This window comes from Lissotriton helveticus, chromosome 9 (assembly GCF_964261635.1).
Source record: "Lissotriton helveticus chromosome 9, aLisHel1.1, whole genome shotgun sequence".
In the NCBI taxonomy this organism is placed as follows: Eukaryota; Metazoa; Chordata; class Amphibia; order Caudata; family Salamandridae; genus Lissotriton; species Lissotriton helveticus.
This window is the reverse complement of record NC_136070.1, coordinates 9,256,745-9,280,266: the sequence shown is the minus strand read 5'-3', so window position 1 is coordinate 9,280,266 and position 23,522 is coordinate 9,256,745. Positions and strand designations below refer to the sequence as shown.

Here is a 23,522-nt window from a genome sequence, read left to right as displayed (position 1 = left end):
CCGACTCAAAACAGCATGGTTTCTTTACAATGTGCATCCATTTGGCCTAATTATTTGTAGCCAGGATGGTGATAAGGAGATGTGGCTAGTTCAAATTGTGGTCCTGTTCATAAAACCTGACCCTCTGCATCAGATGGTTCCAGTGGCACAGTGAATTATCGATGATGCTGCCTCTGATTAACAAGGCTGAGAAAAGGATGGATTGTTGACTTCTTGGGCCATTTTAATCTTTCTTGGCACGACGACACCTTAAATAAAAACTAAATCCTTTATGTCTCGCAAAGCTGGCAACTCCGTAGTCGCAGGCATCCTTGGTAGCACACGCTCTTACGCTGTATCCTGAAACACAAAGACAGCACATCTCAGTTTCCCATCCTCTAGTGTCCTTTGTACTTTGTAAAACTGTAGAATTCTGCATAACAAGCATTGTTTGACTGGCTGAGATAGTATGTGAGTATGAAAAGCTGTATATCACATAAACCTGCATGTTTGATGATTGAACTGAGACCTTTTTTCTACACAAAGAAGTCCCCAAACAAGTCACTTATTCCTGTTAAGTTATGATACTAAGAACTTAATAAGAGAACATAATGTGCTATTGACTGCACTTGGTGGGAACCTCAGACCCAGATGGGTAGTTTTCTCAGGGCGAAAATAACACATTTCTAGAATGAACACTTTTGCAGCAATAAGTCACTTCAGTATTATATTATTTGTCCATTGTACTGCAGTCTACATTCTTAAAATCTTTAAGCTGCCACATGTTTCGCTTGGTGTTTGGATTGATCAAATAAGCTTTCTGAAGGCTGAATTGGGCAATAAAACAAGAAACCAAAAGTTGAAACAAATAAAGAACCTCATTCCAAAGTTCATCTTATATGTTTTCAAAGTTCATCTTATATTTTTTTCAGTTATGCAGTAAGTATATTAGTGGAATTAAGACATTATGTGCTTGGCTAACAATACATTTTAAGAGCGTAAACTTCCACAGCAACAGCCAGCCAGGACACTGACAGGATTTCAGTGATATATGTATTTTAGTGAAAGACTTCAGGTGCACTTAGAGGGGTAATAACTTGGTACATGTTTATCAAAGCATAATGTTTCATAGGGTGCACAGACATAATATCGACTCCAAAATATCGTCTGGACAGAATATCGAGTTTTAAATATCGTTTGGAGAAAATATCGACTAGACAGAATATCGACAGCCAAAATATCGTTTTTAAGGTAAGTGAAGTAATATCGACTGTAAATAATATAGACAGTGAAAATATCCAAGTATATAATCTAGATAGTAAAAAATATAGTTTTTTAAATAATAGTTAATTATTTATAGTGTGTTTATGTTATAATATGTGTGAAAAGTGTCAATTTATTTTATTATTTTTTTTAATTAATTATTTTTTTAATTATTGTGTAATTTAATTCTGTAGTGGGTTGTGGGTTTATAGGGGAATAGGGTGGGAAGTAATTTAATTATAATTAATTAAATATGTAAATTTATTAATTGGTAGTAATAATTAATTAATTGGTAATTAAATAATATATGTTAATTATTTAAAATTTAATTGGTAATTAATTTTATTTAATTGATTAATTGCTAATTATGTCAATTAAAATAATTTATTTTCTCTAGCGGGTTGTGGGTTTATAGGGGAATAGGGTGGGAAGTAATTTAATTATAATTAATTAAATATGTAAATTTATTAATTGGTAGTAATAATTAATTAATTGGTAATTAAATAATATATGTTAATTATTTAAAATTTAATTGGTAATTAATTTTATTTAATTGATTAATTGCTAATTATGTCAATTAAAATAATGTATTTTCTCTAGCGGGTTGTGGGTTTATAGGGGAATAGGGTGGGAAGTAATTTAATTATAATTAATTAAATATGTTAATTTAATAATTGGTAGTAATATTTAATTAATTGTTAATTAAAAAATGTTTGTTAATTAATTAAAATGTAATTGGTAATTAATTTTATTTAATTGATTAATTGCTAATTATGTTAAATGAAAGGGGTATTTTTAGGGTTCAGGGTCAGTTTTTAGTTTTTGGGTAAAGGGGTATTTTTAGGGTTCAGGGTCAGTTTTCAGTTTTTGGGTAAAGGGGTATTTTTAGGGTTCAGGGTCAGTTTTCAGTTTTTGGGTAAAGGGGTATTTTTAGGGTTCAGGGTCAGTTTTTAGTTTTTGGGTAAAGGGGTATTTTTTGGGTTCAGGGTCAGTTTTCAGTTTTTGGGTAAAGGGGTATTTTTTGGGTTCAGGGTCAGTTTTTAGTTTTTGGGTAAAGGGGTATTTTTAGGGTTCAGGGTCAGTTTTCAGTTTTTGGGTAAAGGGGTATTTTTAGGGTTCAGGGTCAGTTTTCAGTTTTTGGGTCAAGGGGTATTTTTAGGGTTCAGGGTCAGTTTTCAGTTTTTGGGTCAAGGGGTATTTTTAGGGTTCAGGGTCAGTTTTCAGTTTTTGGGTAAAGGGGTATTTTTAGGGTTCAGGGTCAGTTTTCAGTTTTTGGGTAAAGGGGTATTTTTAGGGTTCAGGGTCAGTTTTCAGTTTTTGGGTAAAGGGTTATTTTTAGGGTTCAGGGTCAGTTTTTAGTTTTTGGGTAAAGGGGTATTTTTAGGGTTCAGGGTCAGTTTTGGGTTTTTGGGGTACATATACAATATTGCCTATTATTTAATTAAATTTTGTTACTATATATATATGTTTTAAGAAATATGATTAAAAATATATATATTTTTTTACTTTCATTAAATATTTAATTATTAAAAGTTATTTTAAGTATTGTTAATTATATTTTAGTAATTAATTTTTTATATTAATGTAATTAAACATTGTTTTTAGTAAAGTCGATATTTTTTACAACGATATTTTTGTAAACGATATTTTGTAGTCGATATTTTTGTACTTACCTGTTTGTACATACAAACTCGATATTTTTGTAGTAGATATTTTCACCTCGATATTTTGGGTACTCGATATTGTGGTAGTCGATATTCTTTCAGTGATCCGTTTCATAGATGTGTTGTAATACCATTGCTGATGTGGCGGTTCAGGGTAGCAATTAGTGCAGATCCATCACACATTGCTAGGCAAACTAAGATATACTTTGAATAGGATCCCCAGGGAGATGGGGGGGGGGTAATAGTTGTTAATAACTCAGCAAATCAGTGTCACAATAATGACTGCCGTAAAGCAAGGAGAGAGATTATTATGGCAGCTAAATCAAATGATGTCACGACACTAAGAGATAAAAAGTTCAAGTACAAAATATTATTAGTGCAAACCAAGAAAAAGTGGGACGACAGTGTCTGGATGGAATTGATCATTGCAGCCAAAACCAAAGGTCACCCAGGCCTCTGGCGATGGATAGCCAAAGGTCACAAACAGGGAAGAAGTAAGAAGGACCTTTTCTTAAACGCAGGGACTTGGGTCAACAATTTTTCAAAACTGGATTCTGGGTCTAAAATGGACTCAATAAATAACCAGCAAGGACATATAACAAACCCCTCAATAATCACTCAGTTTTTTAGTCTAGAGGACACCCTAGCAGCAATTGATGCCGTAAAGTCTGGGAAACCCCAGGCCCAGATAAACTACCAGGTGACCTGTTGAGGCACGACAAAGCTGTTTGGAGGCCATATGTCAATTTTCTCTTTTATGCAGTGGCGGAGGGCGCCCCACTACCGGAGTCGTGGAAAGGGGTTGAAATTATTACTAGTTTTAAAATAGGTGACCACCAAGACCCTGCAAATTACCGGCCTATAAGTTTAATCAACTCTTTACAAAATATTTATGCTAAGCAGATTTTATCAAAATTAAATGACTGGATTGCGGAGAATCATATTTCATCACAACCAGGCACTCGTCACCAGCCGACTGGTCTACAGAAACGCCCTCTACACCGGAACCACAGCCAAGCTAGCCAAGAGGATCACGTTCCGGCTCCTCACCCACGCACACAAGTCTCTCCACGACCTGGGCCCCAAGTACCTCAACGACCGCCTGACCTTCTACACGCCCACCCGCCAGCTACGGTCCACCAGCCTCGCCCTCGCAGCCGTACCACGCATCCGAAGAGCCACCGCCGGAGGAAGATCCTTCTCTTACCTGGCTGCCAAGACCTGGAACTCCCTCCCCATCCACCTTCGGCGGACCCAGGACCATCTCGCCTTCAGGAAACAACTCAAGACCTGGCTCTTCGAGCAGTAGCATACCCCTCCCCCCAAGCGCCTTGAGACCCTCCCGGGTGAGTAGTGCGCTATACAAATGGTATGATTGATTGATTGATTACCAGGCAGGGTTTAGAGCTAGAACCAGTACAATTGACTAGGTCTTTAGATTCCTTTGTATGAGTCGGAAATATACGATTTTAAAAAAAGGCCACTTGTAAATAGCTTTTATAGATCTGAACGCCGCCTTTGACCTCATCCCCAGAGATTTGCTCAGGAGTTCCTTAAAAAAACAAGCTATCCCTGAGGATCTTCTTGTGCAAATAAGATTGCACGAAGATAACTATGCAAAAGTTAGATGGGGTCCGAGGGGAGAGCTTACTGAGGCAGTTCCTGTAAAGAGGGATGTAAGACAGGGCTGTGTACTATCACCCACCCTATTTTCATTATATGTAAAGATGCCTCAAAATATCTTCTGGGGTGTACACACGATTCACCAAAGTTAGATGGGCTGCCATTACCAACGCTTTTATTTGCGGATCACACTATTTTAGTATCTCAAACCCCAAAGGGCTTCAATGTTTATTGGACTTGTTTACCGTTTATTGTGATTTTAAGGGTCTAGAAATTAATTTTAGCCAAACAAAATACATGGCAGTTAATCCACATAAATCATTCAAAAAGAACATAACTGTCCTGTTGGGATGGGGGTTCTCTGGGTGGTAGAGGTAGCTACTTCTGACCACACAGGGACTCACCTCTTCCAGGAACGTTGCAGAGCGCTTGGAGTCTGACCCTCAGATGGGAGGGTTAGGCATTCATAGTCGTGCACAGTAAGGTCTCACCACACTACAAAGGGACACCACACCAGTTGGTTATATGAATAAAAGGTTCTTTATATAACAATTGTCATCAGGCTTGCAAGGTCAAAGAGTACACTATACAATCAGGTGGGGGGTATGGGCATCCCCAGGCACGTGGTGAGTAAGGGACAGTTCGATCGGAGTATATTCGTAGAGGCGTTCCCAGTACTCACAGTCCAATAAAAGAGGTGGTCAAGAGTCCACGGGCAAGAGGTACCCAACGTCCGGGCCGGTTCTGGGGAACGGTGAAGAGTAGCGGTGACGTTGCGGCGGGAGGTACGAAGCGTACCCTGCGACCGTCTCTCAATCCTCGAGCCACGTGGGGACTGCTGGATGGCAGATGCGAGGCGTACCAGGTGTACGGCTCTCAATCCTCGAGCCGTGTAGTACGATGATGCCTCAAGCACGGGGAGTACCTCAGGCTCGGCTCGCACTCCTCGAGCCGCGATAATTCAGGGATGGGGGTACAGGACGTACCAGTGTCCGGCTCGAGCCGCGACCAGGTCCGCAGGGCTCGAGCAGTTGGAAACAGACCGTCCTTAGGGGAGGGTGGAGCCGCGACCAAGTCAGCAGGGCTCGAGCAGTTGGAAACAGAACGTCCTTAGGGGTGAGTGGAGCCGCGATCAAGTCAGCAGGGCTCGAGCAGTTGGAAAAAGAATGTCCTTAGGGGTGGGTGGAGCCGCGACCAAGTCAGCAGGGTTTCCTCTTCCACTCCATCATCGGTGGCTAGAAGCATGCTCACCTCAGACTGCTCGAAGTGGGGCTTGAGGCGGTTCACATGGAGGACCCTTAAAGGGTTCCTTGGAGACTATACATCCACTAGGTAGGTGAACTGGCTCTTGCGCTCACTACCTTGAAGGGACCGGTCCATTTGTCCTGGAGAGCACAAGGTTCCACCGGGACCATCGCCCACACCTGCTGACCAGGCTGAAACTCTACCAGAGTGGCATTCTGGTCATACCAGCGTTCAATTTCTTCCTGGCTAGGCTCTAGGTTTGCCTCAGTGAGTTCCCCGAATTTCCGAGTCTGATTCCTTAGGGCCAGGATGTATCGGAATACATCTTGGGGAGGGTTCCGGGGGGCTGTCTCCCAGCCCTCTTTGACCAGGCTTAGAGGTCCTCGGACGGGGTGACCATAGAGCAGCTCAAAAGGGTTGAACCCTAATGACTTCTGGGGAACTTCCCGGTAGGTGAACAGGAGGCAGGGCAGGAGGATGTCCCACTTACGCCTTCCTCGAGGCCCATGATCATGCCCTTGAGGGTCCAGTTGAACCTCTCAACCAGGCCATTGCCTTGGGGGTGGTACGGGGTGGTGAATTTGTAGGTAACCCCACATTCCTGCCACAGGGACTTCATGTATTTGGAAATGAAGTTGGTCCCCCTGCCGCTCACTACCTCACGGGGGAATCCCACCCGGGAGAATATCCATATCAGGGCCCGCCCCACCACGGGGGCTGTCACCGTTCGGAGGGGGATGGCTTCAGCATGGTCCACCAGGACTAGGATGAATCTGTGGTCCATGGCGGTCTGGGGATCCAGAGGTTCCACAATGTCGATCCCCACCCGCTCAAAGGGGGTACTGACCACCGGGAGGGGCATGAGGGGAGCCTTGCGCCTTCCCCCACTCTTCCCACTTGCCTGGCAAGTCTGGCAGGATTTGCAGTGGGCTTCTACGTTTTGGCGCATCCGGGGCCAATAGAAATGGGTGACAAGCCGGTGGTAGGTCTTATCCTGTCCCAAGTGCCCCGCTAAAGGCACGTCATGAGCCAGGCCCAGTAAGAAGTCTCTGAAGCGTAGGGGTACCACCAGCACCCGGGCTGACCCTAGCTCAGCAGACTTAGGCTCGCTATATAAGAGGCCATTCTCCCAGTAAATCCAGTGGGACCCGGATGTTCGCCTAAGAAGGATGGGCAGGTGGTCTGTTCCTGGCAGAACTCTTCCCTGGAAGGTCCACCCTCTTGTCGCCACTGGGCCAATCCAGGTAGGTCACCCAGTTCTGCGATCTGTTCTCCTGTAAGCCCAGGGCATCCCCTTCAGGGTTCGCCTCCTCCAGGGTGGCGGAACTGGAGGGGTCCGGTTACCCATACTCCCCCTCTAAGGTGGGGATCTGGGCCACTCTCTCCGGCTCCAAGTCCTCTTGAGCACCCATCTTGGCAGCCATGGACCGAGTGGTGGCGCACGCCCACTCGGGCAGTCCCAGCATTCCTAGGTGAGCCTTCCGCTCCACCTGCGTACACGGAGAACTCTCCAGATCGTTGCCCAGTAAACAATCTACAGGCATGGCGGGTCTGACAGCTACTTGCAAGGTGCCTGAGACTCCCCCCCGCTCAAGGAAATTTGGGCCATTTTGCAGAGACTCTCAGAATTGTCTGCCGAAATGATGGGACAGAAGACGTGAGGTACAATTTGCTCCTCCGAGACCAGGTGACAGCGGACAGCCGTGACACTCACACCGGTGTCGCGGAGGGCCCCTACCCGGTGTCCATTGATAGTCACCCACTGCCGGTATTTCTTAGTGTTGGCCGGCAGCGGGATTCCAGGGACCATTTCTCCATCTCCTAGGGAGACATGGGACATTGCTACGGGCTCCCACTCCTCGGTATCCTCTAACTCCTCCCCTAGGGCGACAGTGGCTACCTGCCGGGTTGGGACGCCAGAGGTGACTGGCTTTTTGTAGAGGGGACACTGGGTATCACTGGCATAGTGGCCTGGTTGTTGGCATCTGTAACAAGACATGGCGTTCCTCAGCCCAGGTCTGCCTGGTGGGGCCCCAGGACTTGTTACTGGGGGAGATTGTGAAATTTGCTGCTGGTTCCCTTGGGGGCTACGTTGGGGCCCTGGCTGGAATTCCCGCTGCCTACCTTGGCCTCCCCCTCCTCGCTGTCAGGGACCCTGCCCGTTCCTGGCATAGTCTCCCACTGGGCCCCTGGGACCCGGGTGTTCACCCAGCGGTCTACCTCCACAGCAAGTCTTCTAGGGTTAGTAAGCTTGCTGTCAAGGAGGTGCTGGCGCAGTTCTACAAAGCAATTTAAGGAAAAGTGCTCCCAGGCTATCAAATTAAATAACTCTTCAAAAGTGGTGACCTTGCTGCCCTTGATCCAACCTTCCAATGCCCTGCTGTAAAAGTTTTATGGAAACAACAGTGGTCCCATGCTTACGTAATACAACACAACAAATAAATATAGACGAAATCGCTTCTATATTTTCAGAAGGACATGTCCAGCCGGACAGAGGTCTTTCAGGTTTACTTAATAAACAAAATTCTTCAAACAATAGACGTAAGGAATACCTTCCACAATGCCCCTATGTGGTACACAAGCCTGTGCCCAACACTAACGGGGTGATCACAGTTGAAGAAAATAGGAAAGGTTCAAGGCAAAACAAACGTTTCCTTCGTTCCTACTACCTATCCCAATTTCTTGAACCTTCAGTCTGAATTATTTGTTTTTTTCAGAAAGTTGAGACTACGCTCATATTTTGAGCTTAATCCATCTGAAACCAAGAGTGTTACTACACCATTCCGACCCCCCTCCACTTTCTCCCCTACTGCAAACATGATCCCGAAAGAGATTGTAACTTTTGAAAAAGTCATTTTAAAGGAAATATGTAAGATAGAGAAATCCCATGTCTTCATACCATACAATATTTCCCTTGAGGAGAGAGGTGCGATCAATTCCCTCAGGAATAATGACAAACTGATTATTAAATCGGCGGACAAAGGGGGTGGAATAGTCCTCCAGGATATTGGTAGTTACAGGAATGAACTTCACAGGCAGATATCTAACACTGATCATTACGCTAGACTGCCTTGCAACCCCACTAAGGATATTCAAAAGCTTATTAAAGCCATTACCATGGAGGGGCTGGAGAATGGTATTATAAGCAAGCATGAGTATAATTTCCTCAACATTTCTAATCCCAGAACCCCTGTCCTGTACACACTACCCAAAATCCACAAAAGGGTTGATAACCCTCCAGGGAGGCCAATTCTTTCTGGATGCGGGTCGGTCCTGGAACCATTGGGCCACTATGTAAACTACTTTTTGAAGGATTTTGTGCCGACTACTGTTTGCTATGTTCGGGACAGCATGCATGTGATCAGCTTGATTGAGAACTACCCCTTTGATCCTATACACGAGACTCTATGTACATTAGACGTAGAGTCTCTGTATACGAATATCCCCCAAAAAGACTCATTATTTGTAATGAAAAGTATTCTGGATACCAGGGAACGTCCCCACAGGGTCCCCACCCTATTCATTATCCATCTTCTGGAAATTTGTTTGACTCAGAACTTCTTTCTCTATGACTCAGAATTTTACCAGCAGGTACGGGGCTGCTCCATGGGAGCCATTTTCGCACCGACTCTGGCAATTCTCTATATGGATTGGTTGGAAACTCACATTATTCTTCCTAGTAGTAACCCATTCCATCAGGGGTTACTACTCTGGAAACGTTATATAGACGACATCCTTTTAATCTGGGGTGGGTCCGTTGAAGATCTTTCAGGACTAACGCACTGGCTCAACAACAATTGCAATGGGCTTACATTTACCTTAACCTCTGATAAGAATTGTATCCCTTTCCTGGATTTGAACATTCAACATCAGGAGGGGGCTTTATACACATCCCTATTTCGTAAACCCACAGAGAGGAATACCCTGCTCAGTTATAGGAGCTGTCATCCAAGAGCCCTAAGGGACAGCCTTCCCTACTCACAGTTCCTAAGGCTTAGAAGGAACTGTTACAAGAAAGAGGACTATTTTCTAGAGGCGAACACTTTGTCAGAGAAACTCAGGTTCAGAGGGTATCCTAAACGCCTGGTCAAGAACTCTATGAAAAGGGCCTGGTACTGTCCTCGTGACACCTTGTTAGAGCCTAAACAGAAAATTACTGATGTGAAAACTGTATGTGTAACCACTTTCTCTGCCATTTCTCATCGGGTAACGCAGTGCATAAGGAAAAACTGGCACATTCTGAATTCGGGCCCCCTTGACTGGGAAATTCCTCTCTTTGCCTTCAAGAAAAACAAAAGTTTGAAGGATCAATTAGTGAGGGCAGCGTTACCAGCTACACCTGGGAAGAATGTTACACTGCATGACCATTGGTCATTACCACCCGTAAGGGGTCATTTTAAATGTGGCTCATGTGTAGTGTGTGATTATACAATGGAGGGAAAAGAATTTGTGTACAGGGATGTAAAAAATGATTTATGCACCTTTACTAATTGTAACAGCTGTAATCTTGTGTACGCGATTTTATGCCCTTGCGATTGCATCTATGTTGGACAGACAAAACAAAAGATTAAATTACGGATTTCCCAGCACCGCAGTCGCATCAGGTGCAAAACCCCTAACGCTCCCTTGGTTGAACATTTTTTGGACAAGGGACACACTGAGAATGATATCCGCTGGACTGTCATCGCACAGATCATTGTACCACCCAGAGGTGGTGACCTGAGCCGGTTGCTCAACAAAGAGGAATTAAAGTGGATATTGAAGACCGATAGCCTGAATTCCGGCCTGAACCTGCAAGAGGATTGGACATCATTAATCTGAATTGACCTAATCTTTTCTTCATGCTGTTCAACAACGAGTGATTAATTGTTATTGTTTCCTGAAATGAATCCATATTTTAATGTCACTCTGCATGCTATTCACATAAGGTTTCACCTCAATATGGCCCCTGGAACTTAGTCCTTCCTTTATTTTTATGCCCCCAATTCCTGTGCACTGCTCCAATCACAGCGCACCCTACCCCTTTTCACTTCCTGGTTTCAGGACACGAGCACGCCAGGGATACACTTCATGACCGAAGCATTTGGTAAGTTTATCACCGCGTCTTAGACTTTACTCTGGTTTTAGTCCACTGTTCCGTTTCTGAATGGACCTTATTTCCACTTAGGCTTGCCCTGGCGTCGTCCGGTTACGATCGCATAAACTGGATAAACCTGACGCTTGATTGTGGTAAGATTGTGTCAGGTCTCGTCGGGGCGCCTGCAGTGTAGCGCACCGCGAGACGGATGCCTTTTCAGACTCAATACGGGGTAAGAACTACATTACCCAGATGCCCTAGCTGAGGCTACATCAGTCAGGGCGACACGCATCCTGTTGCGTGTTATTCCGTTTCCTGGTATCCGGTTTTTGGAGGAAGGAGTCGCGTCTTGCTGCTGGCGGAGGGGCTCGTCCTGAACGATTGCTGTGGTTCAGCTGGTCAGGTAGGAACGGCCCCTCGCCGGTGTCTTCTCCGTCATTAAGCGGAGCGCTGTGGGGATTCCACGCGTTGCCGTTTGTTGCTAGAAGCGCGCAGTGAAGTTAACTGCTGCGTTTGTTGCCTTTTTGCTTTGGGACTATTCCGAGGAGCGGAGCGGAGTGGTAGGAAGCCACACGTTGCCGTGTCTTCTTTCTTGTGTTTGCTTTCGACCTGGGTGATACTCCTGAAGGAGGCGGTGCACTGAGGTGGTCTCAGCTTCAGGCAACCAGTGCAAGCGCTTGTGTGTTTTCTTATGGTTTATGGAACAATCAGTATGCTCAGTACTTAAGGAGCGCTGTAGTGGTCGCAACTGCGCGTTGCCATAGGATCAGTCCTCTTGGGATTGTGTGTGGTGTCATACTGGAACATTTCCGCTTTCTTCCCAAGCCCCTTGCTTATTTACTTTGCTCTCTTTTCCTTGGTATCTGGGGACTGCCTGGTGTTCAGAGAGTGCTTTTCTCGAGGGAGCGGAGTGCAGTGGTTATTGCTTCCCACGCACTACCGTGTCCTGGATTGTGACGTGTACACAGCTGCCTAGTGCAATATCATTTAGTTGGTTTTCTTTTATGGTGGCGAAACTTCCACGGAATCCCGTATTCTACAGGCATAGGCTGTGTTCAAGGTATAGAGGAGGGTTCTGTTTGGGTGACAAGCGTGTTAGTGTATGGGAAATGCAATGTGTCTAATCTATGTGTGTTCCTTATAGGTTTCATGTTCATATATGTCTACAAAGAGAACAGCCAAAAACAACCAGTGGGAAAGACTTGCCTTTTTCCTCACAGGTATTCAGACTACCTATCTATACCTTAGATGTTACGGTGTTGTACGACAGGTGGCCTTACCTTTATGTGTTCTGTCGTTACAGGTACCTCCCTTCCCAGCTGTCCCCTTCCTTCCCTTCCCTGTTTGTTATTTTACTTTTCCCCTCACCTAATGGCTCAAATCCTCTGTTAACTCAAAGTCAGAGTGTTTGTGACGTTTGGAGGTGGGCTTTATATTCATCACTCGGATCCTGTGGAGCGGACCTGACAGATTGCTTTTATGGTCCTTTCTTCCGCCCGCCGGGCTGTCCAAACCCCCAGCTTATTTTAACATGCGTCCTTCGTTTTATAGGGCGACTGGTCCGGGCATCAAGGAAGTAATTACTATCTGTGCCCTAACGCGCTCTACCTCGGTAAGCAGTGCGGGGCGCCCACTATCCTGAAATAGTCCCACTTATCGGCGAGTGCTAAGTACACAAGATTACCACAGTTTTAGTTCACTGGCACTGCGGTCAACATTCGTATGCAACCACTAATGCCCCTTAGGCACAATATAGCAACTTTGGACGCATGCTCTATAGTTGTGATTTATGCCACTGCCTCAACAACCTGGTTATGACTAGTATCACCCCCTGACGAATGAGCATGTGCACTGTGCACAAAGAGTCACTTCACGCATTCTTTTATGTACCGTGTTTCTAAAGTATACTTTTATTTCTTCTTATAGGCAAAATTGAGGTTTAATGTAAAGGCAAAGTATTTAATTGTCCTGATGATGGTTCCTATGATTTCTTGATGGAACCGAAACGCCGTCGACTTGCTTATGCACCCGATACAAATCTGATTGGTTGATTATATGTAATGGTGCAGCTTGATATTTTCTGTACAATTTATATGGAAACAGAAAAACGTTTGTTTTGCCTTGAACCTTTCCTATTTTCTTCAACTGTGATCACCCCGTTAGTGTTGGGCACAGGCTTGTGTACCACATAGGGGCATTGTGGAAGGTATTCCTTACGTCTATTGTTTGAAGAATTTTGTTTATTAAGTAAACCTGAAAGACCTCTGTCCGGCTGGACATGTCCTTCTGAAAATATAGAAGCGATTTCGTCTATATTTATTTGTTGTGTTGTATTACGTAAGCATGGGACCACTGTTGTTTCCATAAAATTGTTCCCCGAGGTCCCTGCCTGACTTAATTGGGGTCCCTTGTTGTCTAAAAGTGTCTGCTGTAAAAGTTAACATACTCTACCCAGGTGGTGCCAGGGAGCTTTTTGCAAACCCTGAATCGTTGTCGGTACATCTCTAGGGTGAGCCCATATCTATATAACAGTGCCTCCTTTGTGTGGCTGTCGGAATTCAGTACCGTGGAGGGTAGGTCTAGCAAGGTATCCCTCCCCTCGCTCAGGAACTGCCCCCACAACCCAGCCCCCCATTCATTCTCAGGGACCCGATGGGAGGTTATAGCTACCTCATAGGCTTTAAACCATTGTTGAATGTCGTCATTCCTATAGTATTCCTTTACTACGTCTTTGGGGATGTGTACCTTGGCTTCTACGGGGGAGGGGTACCTCGGTTCCCTGGAGGCCCGACTTCCTCATTCCTAGCCTTGAGCTCAAGCTCCCTCAAGCTCCGTTCATGTTCTAACTGGAATTTTCTGCCCTCATGCTTCTGCTGTAGCTTTTTCTCTTCCAACTCCCCTTGTAACCTCAATTCTTCCTTAGCTAAATTCCTCTCTGCTAATTTCAGTTCCCCTTCGATTTAGAGCTTAGCCAGTTCTAACTCATGGGCTTGGCTTTTCTCTCGGTCTGCCGGCTCCTCTGGGGACAGGCCTCTCTCTGATGCGCTGCTACGCGCAGGGGAGACTGCTCTCTCTCTTTCTCAGGGACCCCGGGTTCGTCTTGCTGCCCATCCCCAATGCCATTCCCTTCTACATGGGGGGGGGGCTGGACTCTATCCAGGCCCTCAGGGCCTTTTGGAAATCGTCCTTGGTGCTTAGGCCAGTGGTAGGGATTTGTAAGTCTTTACAGAATTGTTTTGCTCCCTATGGGTATAACTTTCTAGTTGGTCTTCCTGAAAGGTCGGGTTCACATGGGGCCCGGTAAGACTTATGGTTGTCGGGGGAGGAGACTCTCCTTCAACCAGTTCTGGAGCGAGTCGGACAAACTGGCTTAGTTTTACAACCTCAGGGCTACGTTAGGGTCTGTCCTCGCTAGGTAGTAGTACTTGCAAACACAACAGTGATGGACAGAATGTGGATCAATGTCACACATTCACCCCCTCGCTAGGTAGTAGGTCAGTAACTCACTGTGCAGTAACCATAAATGACGGTTCGGATCCCTCCGTTGCTTCCAGTGTTGGAATGGGGGTTCTCTGGGTGGTAGAGGTAGCTACTTCTGACCACACAGGGACCCACCTCTTCCAGGAACGTTGCCGAGCGCTTGGAGTCTGACCCTCAGATGGGAGGGTTAGGCATTTATAGTCGTGCACAGTAAGGTTCCACCACACTACAAAGGGACACCACACCAGTTGGTGATATGAATAAAGGGTTCTTTATATAACAATTGTCATCAGGCTCGCAAGGTCAAAGAGTACACTATACAATCAGGTGGGGGGTAGGGGCATCCCCAGGCACGTGGTGACTAAGGTACAGTTCGATCGGGGTATATTCGTAGAGGCGTTCCCAGTACTCACAGTCCAATAAAAGAGGTGGTCACGAGTCCACAGGCACGGGGTACCCAACGTCCAGGCCGGTTCTGGGGAACCGTGAAGAGTAGCGGTGACGTTGCGGCGGGAGGTACGAATCCTCGAGCCACGTGGGGACTGCTGGATGGCAGATGCGGGGCGTACCAGGCATACGGCTCTCAATCCTCGAGCTGCGTGGTACGATGATGCCTCAAGCACGGGGCATACCTCGGGCTCGGCTCGCACTCCTCGAGCCGCGATAATTCAGGGATGGGGGTACAGGATGTACCAGTGTCTGTGTACTATGCCAATCCAATGTGCAAGAAAATGATGTACACTTATTATTCTTCTGCCCTGCATATGCCACGCCAAGGCAAAAATCGATTAAACCCATTTGCCGAAACCTGGGAACTAGGTCTTGTTTTGAGGCGGATCGAATATTAAAAAACTGACACTTCACTGAAATTTCTTTTAGGGTCAGCAGATATTCGTTCGCTGTGGGTATACTAAGAGGAAAAAAAGGTTGAAATGTTTATGTTCTAAATGAAATGTGTAGTCCTAATATCTAATATGCACTTTTTTGCACATGCACTTTAGAACTGTTCAGAGATTAGGCAGACCGTGTTGCTGTATATGTAACGTCTGGCTCAAGTTCGTTTATAAGGACCTTTAACCCCTCGGGCGCGGCCGAGATTCTGCTCCTGTGCGGCGTTTTTAAAAGTGGGCGGGTTTATGACGGCCCCCAGCCGTCATCAGCACACGAGCCCCGTGATGCATGACGGCTGGGGGCCGTCATCAGCATCGAAGGGGTTAAAGCATTCACACTTTTATTGCTGTTTAGTCTCTATGAGAGGAAGCTCTATTTATTTACATTCACCCTTCTAGTATTGTATTTTACCAACCCAACCTGGATTTTCGATTCTCTTCATGTTTTAATTACATTGGAATGTAAGCTTAGCATTTTTAATGTATTCTACTTGACATATCGATTGCCGGTATTTTATTTAAATGTAAATATTTTAGTATCCGCACTTGCTTAAGGCGGCACCATTGGAATGTTTTATATTTTAATTGTGTTTTAACAACAAATAACTTATGAACTGCCTATTATGTATCTTTTTTTTAAACATTTTATTTGAAAGATTAAAGCAAAATTCGTACATTAATGTTTGCATGACATAACCTCCGATCACAAGAGATCATATATATACAATTACTCCTCTAGATGTGAGGGCCCCTCTCCAGGTTACTTTGGTCCACAACCTCTCCCTTCTTTTTGTTGTTTTTCAAACCGAAATAAAGATCAATGAATGATACAGTGCTCATGACTTTTATACAGAATATGTCACATACATCAGCATTCGGGTCCAATACTCTACTTACAAAACCTCAATACCTCACTTCCACCAAATCTATAAAAACTGCACAAAACTGCAGACACTATAGGCAGCCTTTAAAAACTGAACACACAATAGGCTACCTTTAAAAACTGAACACACAATAGGCTACCTTTAAAAACTGAACACACAATAGGCTACCTTTAAAAACTGAACACACAATAGGCTACCTTTAAAAACTGAACACACAATAGGCTACCTTTAAAAACTGAACACACAATAGGCTACCTTTAAAAACTGAACACACAATATGCTACCTTTAAAAACTGAACACACAATTGGCTACCTTTAAAAACTGAACACACAATTTAAAAACTGAACACACAATAGGCTACCTTTAAAACTGAACACACAATAGGCTACCTTTAAAAACTGAACACACAATTGGCTACCTTTAAAAACTGAACACACAATTGGCTACCTTTAAAAACTGAACACACAATAGGCTACCTTTAAAAACTGAACACACAATTGGCTACCTTTAAAAACTGAACACACAATAGGCAACCTTTAAAATCTGAACACACAATAGGCAACCTTCAAAAACTGAACACACAATAGGCAACCTTCAAAAACTGAACACACAATAGGCTACCTTTAAAAACTGAACACACAATAGGCTACCTTTAAAAACTGAACACACAATAGGCAACCTTCAAAAACTGAACACACAATAGGCAACCTTTAAAAACTGAACACACAATAGGCAACCTTCAAAAACTGTACACACTATCGCAAATCTTCTTAGGTGAACTACTTCTATTACTTTCTGCAGTATATTTTCTGTTTTGCATCTCTATAAAACCACCACAATTAGACATAACTTATCTATACACCTATTATCCTTCCCGCCTACCCTCCGCCACCCTGTACTACACTAGTTACTTGGGTGCTTCATCGGACACTATCCTAGTTCTCAATGTCTGCTCACCCTTCTTGAGCTCCATCGCACACGTTAAGTCCACAACACACAGAGGGGCATATGCACAAGAAGATATCGCCACCAGAACATCACTTTGAGCGATGTTGTGGTGGCGATATGACCTTCTCCATATTTACAAAGTGGCATTAAGCCACTTTTTGCAGCACACATAGAAATAGCCTCCACGTGTACATCAAAAATCATGAGAAAGAGAACACAATGCTTTGTCTGGCAACACTTCTTCAAATTCTCTATGAGGTCCTAAACCTAATCCCCAGGTTCCAGCAAATCCACTTCCTTCTGATGCTTTGGTATGTTGAACAGAAAAATATGGTACAAAAGGGGGTGGTGATGGACGGAGCATCTGAATCAATCAAACACTCACACCCAGTCAAAAGATCTGGGTTTATTCCATCACCGTTCTTTAGCCCACTCTGCCACCCCTGTTCAGACATGGCTATATGCAAATCATTCTGACCCTGTGCCTCATGGGAACAGTCCAGCCCGAACTGCCAAGCCATGTCTTCCCTGGACCGGAAACAAGCTTCCGAGGACCGGTTTCTGGCATTCCAGCCGTCTTCAGCCCGGCTTCCTTGAATCCAGTGGCAAAGTGAGCAAGGGACTCACGTCTGAGCATACCCTGCCACACTTATGGCGGCCAAAAGCGGTACAAAAGGGGGTGGTGATGGACGGAGCATCTGAATCAATCAAACACTCACACCCAGTCAAAAGATCTGGGTTTAATCCATCACCGAACAGAAAAAAATGGCATGCTCAGACGATTTGGCCGCCTGAGGGCAGAACAGGAAGAATTTTTCAGAATGACTAGTGTGACAATTCCATTTGACTGGAAAACAGCAAATAGGCAAGATCCCCTTGCAAATTTAACAAGGAAAGGCTTTACAAGGGGGTTCAATCTCATCTAAGAATGCTTCCAGATGGTAATCTACTTTGAACTCTAAAAAAGAATCAGTAAGAGACCCGGCCATAAGAGGGTATAGAATTTGGTTGTCAGTATAACCCCAATAGGTGACTTTTAGCTCAGATTTAAAATTAACCCAGCATCTGCAGGGAAAAAACAAAGATTCTTGTTCCCAATCTGGCCCAGCCGATCTTTCGTTATCCAAAGCCAGGCACTCTTACAGGTCATCTATGGCCATATGAAATGTCACGAGCTCTGCGGTAACTCAAACTCTCAGCCAGCATAAAAGCTGTCTTAACCCAGCTAGGTCATTGATGCCTTCACGGCCATAATCCAGATGTAGGGGACAAGCGGGTGCTAGCTGGTAAGCTACTTAGGTTCCTCATAAAAGCGATTTTCTATAATCTCTAAGGGTCTAGTGTCTTGGAAGCCCAAAAGCTCTTCACCGTACAGAGTGGCTCCTAGTGCCGGACTTTTGTAGATTTCAAGGGCTGGAGTCACCGGGCGAAATAAGGAGCCGCGGTGAGCCCTCAAAATACCCCCACAATGAATTTTGAGCCCACGCATCTGAATATGGGGTAACCAATCAAATCTATATTGAGCGTAACCCCCAGATAACATCTGAACTCTCGCGCGAGAGTACAGAGATGTTCAGCGATAGGCGGGCTGGAGGTGAGTATGAAATATGGAAGGGAATGGCCCAGCTATCCAAGGGACAGGGTACCACAGTACATGAATAAAAAAATGAATTATCACTTGGGGTCAATAATCAAACATTCATCACAACCATACATCCGTGTACTTAAATGTCCACCTTAATCTCTACCTAATGTTCTGTGAGTAAGTGGATCATAGTCTCAATCTCCCTACCCTGAGGTTTATTATAAAGGCACCTGAACAATTTAATAATACAGTTTGTGTATTTATTGATATTCACATTTCATTAAAAACATTAAAAACTTTCACAGTGACAGTATAGTTACAAAAACATCACTCAACATAGTACAGTTAAAAACCTGAAAGAGATTTAAATTCCGTGATTTAGTATATAATCATCGGTGTACCAATTCAAAGGAATCACATTTATATGGTCCAGACTCCAATTGGTCAGTTCTGAGACTTGGTTCCCTGAATTTTGGGTGTTTATATCAAATGCGTTGACGCGTTTCGGTGTATTATTGCATAACAAACACCTTTCTCAAGGCAACAATTTTTTTTATCTCTTTCGTGCTCAGAGTTAGATTCAATGAGATTATCTAAACAAAAATTATATAGAATATAAATCAATATAAGGCAATATGAATAAAAATCAAATCAACATTATACATCTGCAATTTTAAAACAACTGTTCAGGTTCAACTTATGTTCTTATTTTTACAAACACAAAGACATCGATAAAACATTCCTTGAGATTGACATGCTCTACAGACTATTCCTGTAACGTGGTGCATTAGCCATTAAAAACTATAGGGTTCAACTGGTATACCTATGTCTGCACGCTTGTGGACAAGAATAAAACGTTCCTAAATATTAACATGTTCTACAGACTGCTCTTGTTTAAATCTATATGTAACATTTTTATCAACCCACAAGTCCTAGCGCACATCATTACATCCCCATCTTTTATTGATGTGCTGCGAAGGGTCACAAAGTTAAAAACCTAGGGACAGCATCCTATTGCTAATCATGCCTCTACCTATTCTTTATGTGCCACAAAGTTAAAAACCTAGGGACAGCATCCTATTGCTAATCCTGCCTCTACCTATTCTTTATGTGCCAGAAAGTTAAAAACCTAGGGACAGCATCCTATTGCTAATCATGCCTCTACCTATTCTTTATGTGCCACAAAGTTAAAAACCTAGGGACAGCATCCTATTGCTAATCCTGCCTCTACCTATTCTTTATGTGCCACAAAGTTAAAAACCTAGGGACAGCATCCTATTGCTAATCCTGCCTCTACCTATTCTTTATGTGCCACAAAGTTAAAAACCTAGGGACAGCATCCTATTGCTAATCATGCCTCTACCTATTCTTTATGTGCCACAAAGTTAAAAACCTAGGGACAGCATCCTATTGCTAATCATGCCTCTACCTATTCTTTATGTGCCACAAAGTTAAAAACCTAGGGACAGCATCCTATTGCTAATCATGCCTCTACCTATTCTTTATGTGCCACAAAGTTAAAAACCTAGGGACAGCATCCTATTGCTAATCATGCCTCTACCTATTCTTTATGTGCCACAAAGTTAAAAACCTAGGGACAGCATCCTATTGCTAATCATGCCTCTACCTATTCTTTATGTGCCACAAAGTTAAAAACCTAGGGACAGCATCCTATTGCTAATCCTGCCTCTACCTATTCTTTATGTGCCACAAAGTTAAAAACCTAGGGACAGCTTCCTATCGCTAATCATGCCTCTACCTATTCTTTATGTGCCACAAAGTTAAAAACCTAGGGACAGCATCCTATCGCTAATCATGCCTCTACCTATTCTTTATGTGCCACAAAGTTAAAAACCTAGGGACAGCATCCTATCGCTAATCATGCCTCTACCTATTCTTTATGTGCCACAAAGTTAAAAACCTAGGGACAGCATCCTATCGCTAATCCTGCCTCTACCTATTCTTTATGTGCCACAAAGTTAAAAACCTAGGGACAGCATCCTATCGCTAATCCTGCCTCTACCTATTCTTTATGTGCCACAAAGTTAAAAACCTAAGGACAGCATCCTATCGCTAATCATGCCTCTACCTATTCTTTATGTGCCACAAAGTTAAAAACCTAAGGACAGCATCCTATCGCTAATCATGCCTCTACCTATTCTTTATGTGCCACAAAGTTAAAAACCTAGGGACAGCATCCTCTCGCTAATCATGCCTCTACCTATTCTTTATGTGCCACAAAGTTAAAAACCTAGGGACAGCATCCTATTGCTAATCATGCCTCTACCTATTCTTTATGTGCCACAAAGTTAAAAACCTAGGGACAGCATCCTATTGCTAATCATGCCTCTACCTATTCTTTATGTGCCACAAAGTTAAAAACCTAGGGACAGCATCCTATTGCTAATCCTGCCTCTACCTATTCTTTATGTGCCACAAAGTTAAAAACCTAGGGACAGCATCCTATTGCTAATCATGCCTCTACCTATTCTTTATGTGCCACAAAGTTAAAAACCTAGGGACAGCATCCTATTGCTAATCATGCCTCTACCTATTCTTTATGTGCCACAAAGTTAAAAACCTAGGGACAGCATCCTATTGCTAATCATGCCTCTACCTATTCTTTATGTGCCACAAAGTTAAAAACCTAGGGACAGCATCCTATTGCTAATCATGCCTCTACCTATTCTTTATGTGCCACAAAGTTAAAAACCTAGGGACAGCATCCTATTGCTAATCATGCCTCTACCTATTCTTTATGTGCCATGTTTTTGTACAACATTCCACTCATTCATTATTGCCCAAGCATTCCTGAATGCACTCATACCTCAAACCAATGGACTTAGTATGCGTCCAATGTGTCTGCCAGTTGCTGTAGTGTTCTTGCTATTAACTACTGCAGACGTTTCTTTAAGGGAAAATAAAGGCAAACTATTTCAATAACTTAGACTTAATGTGTGATTCTATTTAGTCTCCGGATAGTCTTAATAAGGTTACCTCAATCGGACTTAGCCCCGTCTATTGCTGATTGCAATCACCAGATCGAGGGTCGAGATCCCAATTTCTTAGTCTAGAAAAATGTGTATACACACAGAAAAAGAGATCACTAAGCTTTAAGTTTACGGGATGTGTGGTTTAACCTATGTGATATACAGCAATCATACCTGCAAAGGGTGTCCTCCGGTGTATGAAACGGTAAGCACTCCAATATGGTTAAGAACAAATCTCACTTTCTCTTTGTGTCACTTAGGACTCTGTTCACTGTTCCCACGATTTAGGTCCCCATATACGGTGGATCCTGCAGTTAAAACATTTATAACGTTTTACAGTTTTACAGCGTGCGTGATCTATAACTCTTTTGTGCATCATCTGTGATGGCAGCGGTCGATTCCATACAAATTAAAGAAAGGAACCGATCCATTTATGGAGTCAAAGTCTATCCTCAATATATAAAAAAAGAGCCTTCTCTCGTTTATATACGTGGGCTATTCCTGATGTTAAATTTTTCTAAAATAGATTAGGTATTCAATACTCCCCGCCTATTTTAAAAAAAAAGGGGGAGAAAGATCGCTCGTCCTTCATAAAGGTGGCCAATCTGCCCCCGGTAGTATTTCCTCTGTCAAATACCTGTAGGGAAAGTAGCCACGTTCTTCCTGGGGTTCCAGTAAAATGACATTGTACCAGTGCTGTTTGGCGGGGTATTTATACTTCCGGACTAATCCATCTGCCGCAATATTATCCCGGTGTGTTGGTTTACCATCGGCATGTCACGTGATGCACGTTACAGGCGTCTATACGTCATGGCGTGTTATTTACGTTTAGTCAAACTTGCAATACTACCGTAAATACTCTAAACGGTGTTTAAGCTTTAACCGCCTCCAGACAGACGAATAAAAAATGCTTTGTTTAATCCTATTTCTTATTCTTTTAAAACAATATTGTCTGTCCGATCGGCAGTATTTGTGGAGAGTGCTCAAAGGGGATATAGGTCACCGAAGTGTCGATTTAGTTTGAGCATTCCACATAATGCTGCATGTTATGTTGATCTATTTGAGCTTTGCTCAGGATGCGATATAGCCTTATAGCCCGCCATAGAGGGCTATACCGGCTATTAAAGGCCCTCTCCAGCGTTAAAGGCCCCGAGCCGAAGGCGAGGGCCTTTAACAAGGGAGAGGGACTTTAATTGCGGTATAGCCCATCTACGAAGGGCTATAAGGCTATTAGAACATTCTGTCACTAGAGGACAGAATGTTCTAACAAAAAAAACAAAGCCTTTTGGAGCTCTAAATAATAAACCATCTGATTTCAATGAAAGTGTGTCCTTGCGCAATACAGTGTTCAACTAAAGGGGCATTAGGTTTATTGTTCATGATGGCGGATTTGTGTTCTAACAGGTGTGTTTTAAACTCCCGACCTGTTTCGCGAACGTAACCTCTTTCGCATTGACATATTAAAAGATATATGAGGTTTTTGGTTCTGCAGTTGTTCAAATCTTTAGGCAATATCATAAACTTGTTGTATGTAAAACTTTTTTCTTCTATGCACAGACTACATATGCTGCAGTTACCGCATTTGTAGTTTCCTACTACTTTTTGGCCAATTAAGTCTGTTTGTTTACATTTTCCAGGTTCTCTATATGTTTGGACCAAGTTGTTTCTCAAATTGGTATTTCTGCGGAATGCAAACATAGGACGGTTCAATTTTACTGGTTCGTTGTCATTTAATAATGCCCAGTTGGAGTTAATAATATTTTTCACTTTATTACTCAGGCTGGAAAATTGACTTACGAACACAATCTTGTCGGATTTCTCTTTTTTACTCTCAGATTGTTCGAACATACAGTCTCTGTTGTAGAACCCAGCTCTCTTGAGGGACTGATTAAT

The 23,522-nt window shown here is 43.5% G+C and overlaps 1 long non-coding RNA gene across 1 annotated transcript; it reads right to left on the bottom strand.

Annotated features, from left to right (window-relative positions):
- Nucleotides 1-204: 204 nt before the first annotated feature.
- On the bottom strand, nucleotides 205-21,899 carry LOC144782594 (uncharacterized). Its single transcript, XR_013601164.1, has 3 exons — nucleotides 21,804-21,899; nucleotides 21,637-21,709; nucleotides 205-339 (listed from the first exon to the last, which is right to left on the bottom strand). It is a non-coding gene; the product is annotated as an uncharacterized LOC144782594 (long non-coding RNA).
- Between the last annotated feature and the right edge of the window lie 1,623 nt (nucleotides 21,900-23,522).